The sequence below is a fragment of the Lissotriton vulgaris genome, chromosome 5 (genome assembly GCF_964263255.1).
Source record: "Lissotriton vulgaris chromosome 5, aLisVul1.2, whole genome shotgun sequence".
NCBI classification, from domain to species: Eukaryota; Metazoa; Chordata; class Amphibia; order Caudata; family Salamandridae; genus Lissotriton; species Lissotriton vulgaris.
This window is the reverse complement of record NC_141693.1, coordinates 40,238,755-40,251,599: the sequence shown is the minus strand read 5'-3', so window position 1 is coordinate 40,251,599 and position 12,845 is coordinate 40,238,755.

Genomic DNA, 12,845 nt, shown 5'->3' with positions numbered 1-12,845 from the left:
GCCTTTCAGCGCTCAAAGCTGGGGGTTGGCTGCCTACCCTGCATCTACCCCGTGGTTTCTACCCAACGCCCCTTGTACACTGCCTGCACCATCTCCTGTGCGTAAATTGCCAATGTCAAGCTTGCGTGTCGACTCCGAAGTACGAGTTTCTCACGAGTGCCCTATATAATCTATGCGTCTGTTTACACCTGGTCACTCCCCCGGGTAGGTTTGTCTTGGGGTTACCCCTCTAACCCCCATGACTGTGATTTTTTTACAGTTATTCTTTGCATTGAATAAATATAAAGTTACGTTTTTATGAAAGACAGAGATTCAAATTAGGAGCAGGTCTCTGGCACAACTTTTATTAATTTATGCGGTAATGGCCCGGATGCAAAAGAAATAATCTTTTTCAGAAGTTAAATCTTTCTGGGAAGATTTGGGAGGGAGCTAAAACTCATCACCCCTAAATGTCTCTGACAGCCTAAACGGTGTTTCATAGTCTCCTACAGCAGGAAGAATTTGGCTATCTCGTTGTGAATGTCTTTGCCAGGGCGAGTTCACATTCTGAATAGTATTCAGAGTCAGACAACAGCTCGATTTTGGCTTCCACAGTGGCTGTGACGCTTGAAGTCTAATAAGTGGACTCAGAATGGTATTCGTTTTAGAAATAACAAATTCATTGTGGAGTTTACGAAACGCTGAGAGTTAACTGAACTGGTGCTTATTGCTTGGGGAAACGTTTTTCTACTTTTCACTTTTAATGAATATAAAAATTAGCTGACAGTTCCGATATCAATTAAATTAAATGAATTGCTTATTGAAGGTGAATGTGTGCGCCTTTCCGATGAAACACAAAATGCTCGCCGCATTTGCTTTATAGAATACTAGGCCCAAGAGTCTGGAAGAATAGAACCCAATGGGCCATTTCATGGCTTAGACCCATGGTATACTCTAGACCTGTTGTCCACCTATTTTCAAATCATAATACGAAATGTTGTTTAACTACTCGCTACGGCTTTCAGTGATTTATGCAGAATATTTTCGGAGGGAAGTCTAATATATCATGTTTTCAGGAGCGATCTGGAACACCAACCTTCTGACGAGGTTATGAGGTTGTTCTTAAAAATGGGACGCCCGTAACAGAGAAATGTCAGGTAAGAACGGAAGAAGTAACACCTGAGGATTTTATGAAATGGGTTATCACTGATGGTGGGTTTGGAAAAGACCATCATTCTGAGGACATTGGATGCCATGGGAAGGAGGAGCCTCGCTGTCCTTGACTATCTCATGCACTTGCTTCCATGCCCTCCTCTGCAACTTGGCTATCTCTCTGGACAGTCTTCCCCCGACTGCCCCTCACCCCATGGAACGTAAGGGTCTTCCCTCCATTAGTCTCCGAGGGAGCCCTAACGTGGCAGCCTCGCCTACGTGTAAATGCATTGAGCCGAGCGCCCCCACCCCCTTGAGAGGCGGTGGTCGCCTGCACTGCAGTGGCTGTGTCAGTGCCTCGTTACGCCCGTTTTTCCCTCCCGGCTTCTACCCGCCCCCCTGCCCCCTGCTTCTATTCCGATCCGACCACCTCTCCCCAAACGCACGCGGCGAGTTTCCTCACACTCCACAGGTTAGTTCAGCTCAGGAGAGTGGATGGATGTAGCGCATGCATTATTCATCCCCTCTGAGGCAAGGCTGCCCCTCGCGGCAGGTGGGAGGTGGCTGCTTGCGACTCTCGACTCTCGCAACCGCTATGCTGGGGTGCCTGGGGGCTATGCGCAACCATACTGTGCAGCAAAGCAGCGGCTTCTGATGCAATGAGCCCGGTGAGAGCCGAGGTGGCCTTGGAGGAGGGGGCGGGGTGTGTCAGACGCACGGTGCTGCGCGCGCAGGGGATTCCTAGTAGACTACAGCTGTTGTGTTGGGGATCGATCGATTGGGAGCCGTTTGAATACATGAGGGTAAACTTCTTGGAGCAAAGAATAATCAAATTCGTTATTGCTCATTTATTGCTAGTGCCCTCAAAAACTATTCTTATTGGAAACTATAATTTATTGGCAGGCGAAGCAGTTATTTAAGAATAATCTGGTGGGGCTACTAATTTACTTTTGAATCTGTTTGGTGATTAACAGGTAAATTCCAGATTCTGCCCCTGTAGATAAATTAACTCTTTCATCCCGCAGCTACGTGTCTGCTTCAGAAGTGTGTAATCCATCGGTAGTCCTGTGTTGCTTTACGATTTGCTTGCTGCTTTTGGCAAATGAATCTCGCACGCATGTAAACTCTGCGTCCCACATTTACGGGTGAGACATGTGCCTACTCCCCGCATATCGTCATTACGTTACGTGTCGGTTGCGATCAGCGCTACATCGCGGCCGGCGCTTGTTTTAGGGGACTACTTTTTTTTAAAACTTCATTTTTTTAATTTACGTTTATTTTTTATTTTTTGCAGCCTATGTCCATCTACACACCCTGTGGCTTACAACAATGTATTGGGTGTGTGGATTGGCGCTGTGGTTCCCGAGTTTACCTTGCCAAAAGGTGAAAGTTCTCTCTTTATAATAGTAGTATAGATAGATAGGGTTCATTTATATAAAAACATACCTTTCTCAGCTATAGACATTTACGAAAAAATAACCTTAGAAATTCACTAAAAAGTACATAAGTATGAAGCCCTAGAAAAAGTTAAGAATTAGCATTTAATAAACCTATGAAATTCACAGAAAAAAACAAAGGTTTCACACCAGTTATATTTAGGAATTAGCAGTTAAAAAACCTTTGAAATTCACTGAAAAAACCATAGGTTTCACTCCAGTTATAGTTACCTGGAAATTTTACTGACATAAAACCATTGAAATTCCCACGTTATAGTTTGTTGGACTCACTATAACTTGCGCGTGTAATGCACTGCTGATGACATCACATATTACATCACTCATGACATGGTCAGTGACATCACTCATGACATCACTGATGACACCATCCTTGTGACAGAGAGACTGAACTACTTTCACTGTAAAGTATCCCTTGAAACACATTTTGAAAAATAAAAACTAACATTTAAAAAACAATGGACATACCTATACCAGTTACAACAACCAATTTAGTAATTCCACCATTTATACACACATCCACTCACTCACCAACACTTCTTGGGGATGCCCTGTAGGGGCTATCTCACAGGGAAAAAGCCAGGACGGGTTCCCAAGGCAAGCGCGGAGATACCCCTTTGGGGGTCGATTCAGGCGCTATATAAGAAACATAATACTAATAATAATATTATATAGTCACTCATACATATACTCACTCGTCATATGTAGTGAGACACCTATACATCTATTAACACACCAACAGTCTTCCAAAAGTTGCTCACACACATACTCACACATGCAAATAAACTATTGAACATCCATTTATTTGCATATACAACTATACAAACACTACCACCTTACTTTTAAGGAAATTTACACATACTTAGTCTCTTAAACAATCACTTATAGAAATACATACTTATTAAAACAAGAACTCTTTCAATCTCTCACTCTCACATATACTCAATTATATACACCAATACTCACATATATTAGATTAAAACATATGTAGTTACTGATAAAGACACTAGTGAGACATTAATTTACTTACTAACACGTACATATACACACTCATTCACCCATACAGTCTGGCACATATGCTGTCTTCAAAACACATACAAACAGTGAGTCAGTCATTGATGCATCAGTGTGCTAAGTAAGACCCCCACCAAATCATACAGACATTTATACTTATACTAAAAAAAAATATCTAATAAGCCATAGAAACACACATGTAACTACTCACCAACCCATGCACCCACTTATATACAAAGTGAAACACTGATACAAACATTTAAATATTGAAACAATACTCGTTAATATATGTATTCACTATGATACACTTAATAAGCCAGTTAACCAATCATTTTAAAAAAAAAAATATCCATTAAGACACTTATTTAACCATTTATTCTTCCATCGACATTTACATATACATATATGAAACATATTTATTTTTCAGAAAGACACACATTCACTGGATGGTGTCATCAGTGATGTCATGAGTGATGTCACTGACCATGTCATGAGTGATGTAATATGTGATGTCATCAGCAGTGCATTACACGCGAAAGTTATAGTGAGTCCAACTAACTATAACGTGGGAATTTCAATGGTTTTATGTAAGTAAAATTTCCAGGTAACTATAACTGGAGTGAAACCTATGTTTTTTTCAGTGAATATATATATATATATATATATATATATATATATATATATATATATATATATATATATATATATATATATCTATACTACTATTATAAAGAGAGAACTTTCACCTTTTGGCAAGGTAAACTCGGGAACCACAACGCCAATCCACACACCCAATACATTGTTGTAAGCCACAGGGTGTGTAGATGGACATAGGCTGCAAAAAATAAAAAATAAACGTAAATTAAAAAAATGAAGTTTTAAAAAAAAGTAGTCCCCTAAAACAAGCGCCGGCCGCGACGTAGCGCTGATCGCAACCGACACGTAACGTAATGACGATATGCGGGGAGTAGGCACATGTCTCACCCGTAAATGTGGGACGCAGAGTTTACATGCGTGCGAGATTCATTTGCCAAAAGCAGCAAGCAAATCGTAAAGCAACACAGGACTACCGATGGATTACACGCTTCTGAAGCAGACACGTAGCTGCGGGATGAAAGAGTTAATTTATCTACAGGGGCAGAATCTGGAATTTACCTGTTAATCACCAAACAGATTCAAAAGTAAATTAGTAGCCCCACCAGATTATTCTTAAATAACTGCTTCGCCTGCCAATAAATTATAGTTTCCAATAAGAATCGTTTTTGAGGGCACTAGCAATAAATGAGCAATAACGAATTTGATTATTCTTTGCTCCGAGAAGTTTACCCTCATGTATTCAAACGGCTCCCAATCGATCGATCCCCAACACAACAGCTGTAGTCTACTAGGAATCCCCTGCGCGCGCAGCACCGTGCGTCTGACACACCCCGCCCCCTCCTCCAAGGCCACCTCGGCTCTCACCGGGCTCATTGCATCAGAAGCCGCTGCTTTGCTGCACAGTATGGTTGCGCATAGACCCCAGGCACCCCAGCATAGCGGTTGCGAGAGTCGAGAGTCGCAAGCAGCCACCTCCCACCTGCCGCGAGGGGCAGCCTTGCCTCAGAGGGGATGAATAATGCACGCGCTACATCCATCCACTCTCCTGAGCTGAACTAACCTGTGGAGTGTGAGGAAACTCGCCGCGTGCGTTTGGGGAGAGGTGGTCGGATCGGAATAGAAGCAGGGGGCAGGGGGGCGGGTAGAAGCCGGGAGGGAAAACGGGCGTAACGAGGCACTGACACAGCCACTGCAGTGCAGGCGACCACCGCCTCTCAAGGGGGTGGGGGCACTCGGCTCAATACATTTACACGTGGGCGAGGCGGCCACGTTAGGGCTCCCTCGGAGACTAATGGAGGGAAGACCCTTACGTTCCATGGGGTGAGGGGCAGTCGGGGGAAGACTGTCCAGAGAGATAGCCAAGACGCAGAGGAGGGCATGGAAGCAAGTGCGTGAGATAGTCAAGGACAGCGAGGCTCCTCCTTCCCATGGCATCCAATGTCCTCAGAATGATGGTCTTTTCCAAACCCACCATCAGTGATAACCCATTTCATAAAATCCTCAGGTGTTACTTCTTCCGTTCTTACCTGACATTTCTCTGTTACGGGCGTCCCATTTTTAAGAACAACCTCATAACCTCGTCAGAAGGTTGGTGTTCCAGATCGCTCCTGAAAACATGATATATTAGACTTCCCTCCGAAAATATTCTGCATAAATCACTGAAAGCCGTAGCGAGTAGTTAAACAACATTTCGTATTATGATTTGACAATAGGTGGACAACAGGTCTAGAGTATACCATGGGTCTAAGCCATGAAATGGCCCATTGGGTTCTATTCTTCCAGACTCTTGGGCCTAGTATTCTATAAAGCAAATGCGGCGAGCATTTTGTGTTTCATCGGAAAGGCGCACACATTCACCTTCAATAAGAAATTCATTTAATTTAATTGATATCGGAACTGTCAGCTAATTTTTATATTCATTAAAAGTGAAAAGTAGAAAAACGTTTCCCCAAGCAATAAGCACCAGTTCAGTTAACTCTCAGCATTTCGTAAACTCCACAATGAATTTGTTATTTCTAAAACGAATACCATTCTGAGTCCACTTATTAGACTTCAAGCGTCACAGCCACTGTGGAAGCCAAAATCGAGCTGTTGTCTGACTCTGAATACTATTCAGAATGTGAACTCGCCCTGGCAAAGACATTCACAACGAGATAGCCAAATTCTTCCTGCTGTAGGAGACTATGAAACACTGTTTAGGCTGTCAGAGACATTTAGGGGTGATGAGTTTTAGCTCCCTCCCAAATCTTCCCAGAAAGATTTAACTTCTGAAAAAGATTATTTCTTTTGCATCCGGGCCATTACCGCATAAATTAATAAAAGTTGTGCCAGAGACCTGCTCCTAATTTGAATCTCTGTCTTTCATAAAAACGTAACTTTATATTTATTCAATGCAAAGAATAACTGTAAAAAAATCACAGTCATGGGGGTTAGAGGGGTAACCCCAAGACAAACCTACCCGGGGGAGTGACCAGGTGTAAACAGATGCATAGATAATATAGGGCACTCGTGAGAAACTCGTACTTCGGAGTCGACACGCAAGCTTGACATTGGCAATTTACGCACAGGAGATGGTGCAGGCAGTGTACAAGGGGCGTTGGGTAGAAACCACGGGGTAGATGCAGGGTAGGCATCCAACCCCCAGCTTTGAGCGCTGAAAGGCCACGCACAGTGAGGGATGTGCGGTAACGTCTGTGCACAGCTTAGGTTCAAAATGAAGAAATTAATCTATATCTATACTACTATTATAAAGAGAGAACTTGCACCTTTTGGCAAGGTAAACTCGGGAACCACAGCGCCAATCCACACACCCAATACATTGTTGTAAACCACAGGGTGTGTAGATGGACATAGGCTGCAAAAAATAAAAAATAAACGTAAATTAAAAAAATAAAGTTTTTTAAAAAAGTAGTCCCCTAAAACAAGCGCCAGCCGCGACGTAGCGCTGACCGCGACCTACACCTACGTGATGACGTGCGGGGAGGAGCGGGGAGGAGTGTCGAGTGGCGCGGCGGCTCAGGTAAGGCGAGAGGGGCAATGTCGGGGCTGGCATGGGGGCTAACTACGAGCGCGACTGAGGTAAGGAGGGGGGCGGGAGGCGGGCGGGGGGCCCGGCCGGGACTAAAGAAATTTTCAAATTGCAGCCCCCAGCCCCCTTTTGCCCCTGGGCAACGCCGGGGCGGGTTGGAGGCGGGCGGGAGGCGGGCGGGAGGGCAGCGGTACAAGCAATGTCGGGGCGGGCGGGAGGGCGGTGGGGGCGGGCTTCCGGCCGGGACTACACTAATACTCTAAAAGCAGGATATTGGTATGGGTCGTTTATGATACAGGTACTCCCCGCCATGCTGGAATCCATTTAGTATTTGCTACAAGTGGTATCTAAGATGAAGGGATGGAGCGAAGCCAGACAGCAGATGTGTATTTCAGGGCTCTTCCAGGGCAGTGCAGCAATCCTTTGTTCTGGAACAAACTTGTGGGTGTGGAAGAGGAGGCAAAGAAACCCTTGAAACTGGGAAGTTAACCACATACCCTTCCCTGGCCTATTGTTTGCTGGAAAGGCCACTACCCACAGCTTATCAGAACTCTTGCTTACCCTCACCTTCCTGCTAATATCTTGTGATAAAGATCTTGGTTGAATCAGTCCGAGTGAAATAACCAAAGGGACAGAACTGGCAAGAACGACTCGCAGGGCTGACTGTTGAAATGCATAACTACTTCATAGTACAAAGATGGACCAGAAACTTCCAACCAGTGTGCAAGGGCCTATGCACTTAGAAGGCAGGGCAAGGGAATGTTCCCTGCAACAGTGTGAGCCAGGATGTAGTGTGCCAGCGAAGCTCACTAAATAATGAAAGATAATAGTCAGATATCGGATTTCTATGAATCGGGACATAGTGTGCTTCAGTGCTTAATTTGAGCAGGTTGTTTCCGGTGCTCTGAACTAGCACTTAATTGTCAACACCTGCACTTGTGACAGTCTGACACAAGGTGTCGCCATCTGGATAATTGAAAGATGATCAAAACAACAGATGATTATTAAGTCACTAAACACTAAAAATTTCTATATCCTCCACCCAGCCCATTCTTATAGTTTTGGGGGCCTGGAATTGTCCAAATAGTTTTTTTGTAGAAGTTGTGTTTTTACTATCATTGGCTGCATGGCTGATTATATGATTTCAGGAAAAGATGAGCTCCAAAACATATGATATCTATTTGCCAATGGAGAGCAGAAATGGTAAGAAAAAGGGAAAAGTGCCAATGAAAGAAACTGCATGGCTCGGAGACAAATGGCTTATGATTCCACTTGTAAGTGTATTTTGGAATATTCCGTGATTGGAAACATGTCCCACATTGTAAATGAATTAAATATAAACAACTTATATATGAAAAGTCAAATAAACAAGTTTATCGATTGTTTGAATTAAATACCGTTATAAGCTGTAACTGGTCAGTGAAATGCCAAACGTACAAAAAATTGGTATGTCTTGCTATTTCTAGCCACACCTCTGACTCCGCCCACTAATCCAAGCCTCTGTTTATTCCCGCCCCCTGATTCTCCGCCCACAGTTCCCCTACTGGCCGTCAGAGCGGTCTGAGCGTCCCCAGGCAGTGAGGGCTCCGCCAGCTCCCTTGAAGTAGGCCGCATGCGCGTCGTTGCTTCATGCACGCGCCTCCTTGGTTTTCTACAGCTACACACGGGAAGCTGCTTCACAGGAATTGCCTGTCACGCACAAGTGGAGGCGCAGAGCATATTCCTTCGCATGGCAGAAATTTAGAACATGTTATTCTTCATTGATACTTCCAATTCAGAATAAGATGCCAATCATGTAGAAGCCTTCTATCCATCTCTGCACCGTCCTGTCATTCTGCTGTTGTGTAAACCTTGAGATACCAATCATGTAGCAGCCTTCTATCCATCTCTGCACCATCCTGTCTTTGTGCTGTTGTGTAAACCTTGAGATGCCAATCATGTAGCAGCCTTCCATCCATCTCTGCACCGTCCTGTCTTTGTGCTGTTGTGTAAACCTTGAGATACCAATCATGTAGCAGCCTTCCATCCATCTCTGCACTGTCCTGTCTTTGTGCTGTTGTGTAAACCTTGAGACACCAATCATGTAGAAGCCTTCTATCCGTCTTTGCACCGTCCTGTCATTCTGCTGTTGTGTAAACCTTGAGATACCAATAGTGTAGCAGCCTTCCATCCATCTCTGCACCGTCCTGTCTTTGTGCTGTTGTGTAAACCTTGAGATACCAATCATGTAGCAGCCTTCCATCCATCTCTGCACTGTCCTGTCTTTGTGCTGTTGTGTAAACCTTGAGACACCAATCATGTAGAAGCCTTCTATCCGTCTCTGCACCGTCCTGTCATTCTGCTGTTGTGTAAACCTTGAGATACCAATCATGTAGCAGCCTTCCATCCATCTCTGCACCGTCCTGTCTTTGTGCTGTTGTGTAAACCTTGAGATACTAATCATGTAGAAGCCTTCCATCCATCTCTGCACCGTCCTGTCATTGTGCTGTTGTGTAAACCTTGAGATACCAATCATGTAGCAGCCTTCTATCCATCTCTGCACCGTCCTGTCATTGTGCTGTTGTGTAAACCTTGAGATACCAATCATGTAGCAGCCTTCTATCCATCTCTGCACCGTTCTGTCATTGTGCTGTTGTGTAATCCTTGAGATACCAATCATGTAGCAGCCTTCTATCCATCTCTGCACCGTCCTGTCTTTGTGCTGCTGTGTAAACCTTGAGATACCAATCATGTAGAAGCCTTCCATCCATCTCTGCACCGTCCTGTCTTTGTGCTGTTGTGTAAACTTTGAGATACCAATCATGTAGCAGCCTTCCATCCATCTCTGCACCGTCCTGTCATTGTGCTGTTGTGTAAACCTTGAGATACCAATCATGTAGAAGCCTTCCATCCGTCTCTGCACCGTCCTGTCTTTGTGCTGTTGTGTAAACCTTGAGATACCAATCATGTAGAAGCCTTCCATCCGTCTCTGCACCGTCCTGTCTTTGTGCTGTTGTGTAAACCTTGAGATACCAATCATGTAGAAGCCTTCCATCCGTCTCTGCACCGTCCTGTCTTTGTGCTGTTGTGTAAACCTTGAGATACCAATCATGTAGAAGCCTTCCATCCGTCTCTGCACCGTCCTGTCTTTGTGCTGTTGTGTAAACCTTGAGATACCAATCATGTAAAAGCCTTCTATCCATCTCTGCACCGTCCTGTCATTGTGCTGTTGTGTAAACCTTGAGATACCAATCATGTAGAAGCCTTCTATCCATCTCTGCACCGTCCTGTCATTGTGCTGTTGTGTAAACCTTGAGATACCAATCATGTAGAAGCCTTCCATCCATCTCTGCACTGTCCTGTCATTGTGCTGTTGTGTAAACCTTGAGATACCAATCATGTAGAAGCCTTCTATCCATCTCTGCACCGTCCTGTCATTGTACTGTTGTGTAAACCTTGAGATACCAATCATGTAGCAGCCTTCCATCCATCTCTGCACCGTCCTGTCATTGTGCTGTTGTGTAAACCTTGAGACGCCAATCATGTAGAAGCCTTCCATCCATCTCTGCACCGTCCTGTCTTTGTGCTGTTGTGTAAACCTTGAGACGCCAATCATGTAGAAGCCTTCCATCCATCTCTGCACTGTCCTGTCTTTGTGCTGTTGTGTAAACCTTGAGACGCCAATCATGTAGAAGCCTTCCATCCATCTCTGCACCGTCCTGTCTTTGTGCTGTTGTGTAAACCTTGAGATGCCAATCATGTAGAAGCCTTCTATCCATCTCTGCACCGTCCTGTCATTCTGCTGTTGTGTAAACCTTGAGATACTAATCATGTAGAAGCCTTCCATCCATCTCTGCACTGTCCTGTCATTGTGCTGTTGTGTAAACCTTGAGATACCAATCATGTAGAAGCCTTCCATCCATCTCTGCACCGTCCTGTCTTTGTGCTGTTGTGTAAACCTTGAGACACCAATCATGTAGAAGCCTTCCATCCATCTCTGCACTGTCCTGTCTTTGTGCTGTTGTGTAAACCTTGAGATGCCAATCATGTAGAAGCCTTCCATCCATCTCTGCGCACCGTCCTGTCATTGTGCTGTTGTGTAAACCTTGAGATACCAATCATGTAGAAGCCTTCCATCCATCTCTGCACTGTCCTGTCTTTGTGCTGTTGTGTAAACCTTGAGATACCAATCATGTAGAAGCCTTCCATCCATCTCTGCACCATCCTGTCATTGTGCTGTTGTGTAAACCTGGAGACACCAATCATGTAGAAGCCTTCCATCCATCTCTGCACCGTCCTGTCATTGTGCTGTTGTGTAAACCTTGAGACGCCAATCATGTAGAAGCCTTCCATCCATCTCTGCACCGTCCTGTCATTGTGCTGTTGTGTAAACCTTGAGATGCCAATCATGTAGAAGCCTTCCATCCATCTCTGCACCGTCCTGTCATTCTGCTGTTGTGTAAACCTTGAGATACCAATCATGTAGAAGCCTTCCATCCATCTCTGCACTGTCCTGTCATTGTGCTGTTGTGTAAACCTTGAGATACCAATCATGTAGAAGCCTTCTATCCATCTCTGCACCGTCCTGTCATTGTGCTGTTGTGTAAACCTTGAGATACCAATCATGTAGAAGCCTTCCATCCATCTCTGCACCGTCCTGTCATTCTGCTGTTGTGTAAACCTTGAGATACCAATCATGTAGCAGCCTTCCATCCATCTCTGCACCGTCCTGTCTTTGTGCTGTTGTGTACACCTTGAGATACCAATCATGCAGAAGCCTTCCATCCATCTCTGCACCGTCCTGTCTTTGTGCTGTTGTGTACACCTTGAGATACCAGTCATGTAGAAGCCTTCCATCCATCTCTGCACTGTCCTGTCTTTGTGCTGTTGTGTAGACCTTGAGATGCCAATCATGTAGAAGCCTTCTATCCATCTCTGCACTGTCCTGTCATTGTGCTGTTGTGTAAACCTTGAGACGCCAATCATGTAGAAGCCTTCCATCCATCTCTGCACCGTCCTGTCTTTGTGCTGTTGTGTAAACCTTGAGATACCAATCATGTAGAAGCCTTCCATCCATCTCTGCACTGCCAGAGACCTGCTCCTAATTTGAATCTCTGTCTTTCATAAAAACGTAACTTTATATTTATTCAATGCAAAGAATAACTGTAAAAAAATCACAGTCATGGGGGTTAGAGGGGTAACCCCAAGACAAACCTACCCGGGGGAGTGACCAGGTGTAAACAGATGCATAGATAATATAGGGCACTCGTGAGAAACTCGTACTTCGGAGTCGACACGCAAGCTTGACATTGGCAATTTACGCACAGGAGATGGTGCAGGCAGTGTACAAGGGGCGTTGGGTAGAAACCACGGGGTAGATGCAGGGTAGGCAGCCAACCCCCAGCTTTGAGCGCTGAAAGGCCACGCACAGTGAGGGATGTGCGGTAACGTCTGTGCACAGCTTAGGTTCAAAATGAAGAAATTAATCTATATCTATACTACTATTATAAAGAGAGAACTTGCACCTTTTGGCAAGGTAAACTCGGGAACCACAGCGCCAATCCACACACCCAATACATTGTTGTAAACCACAGGGTGTGTAGATGGACATAGGCTGCAAAAAATAAAAAATAAACGTAAAT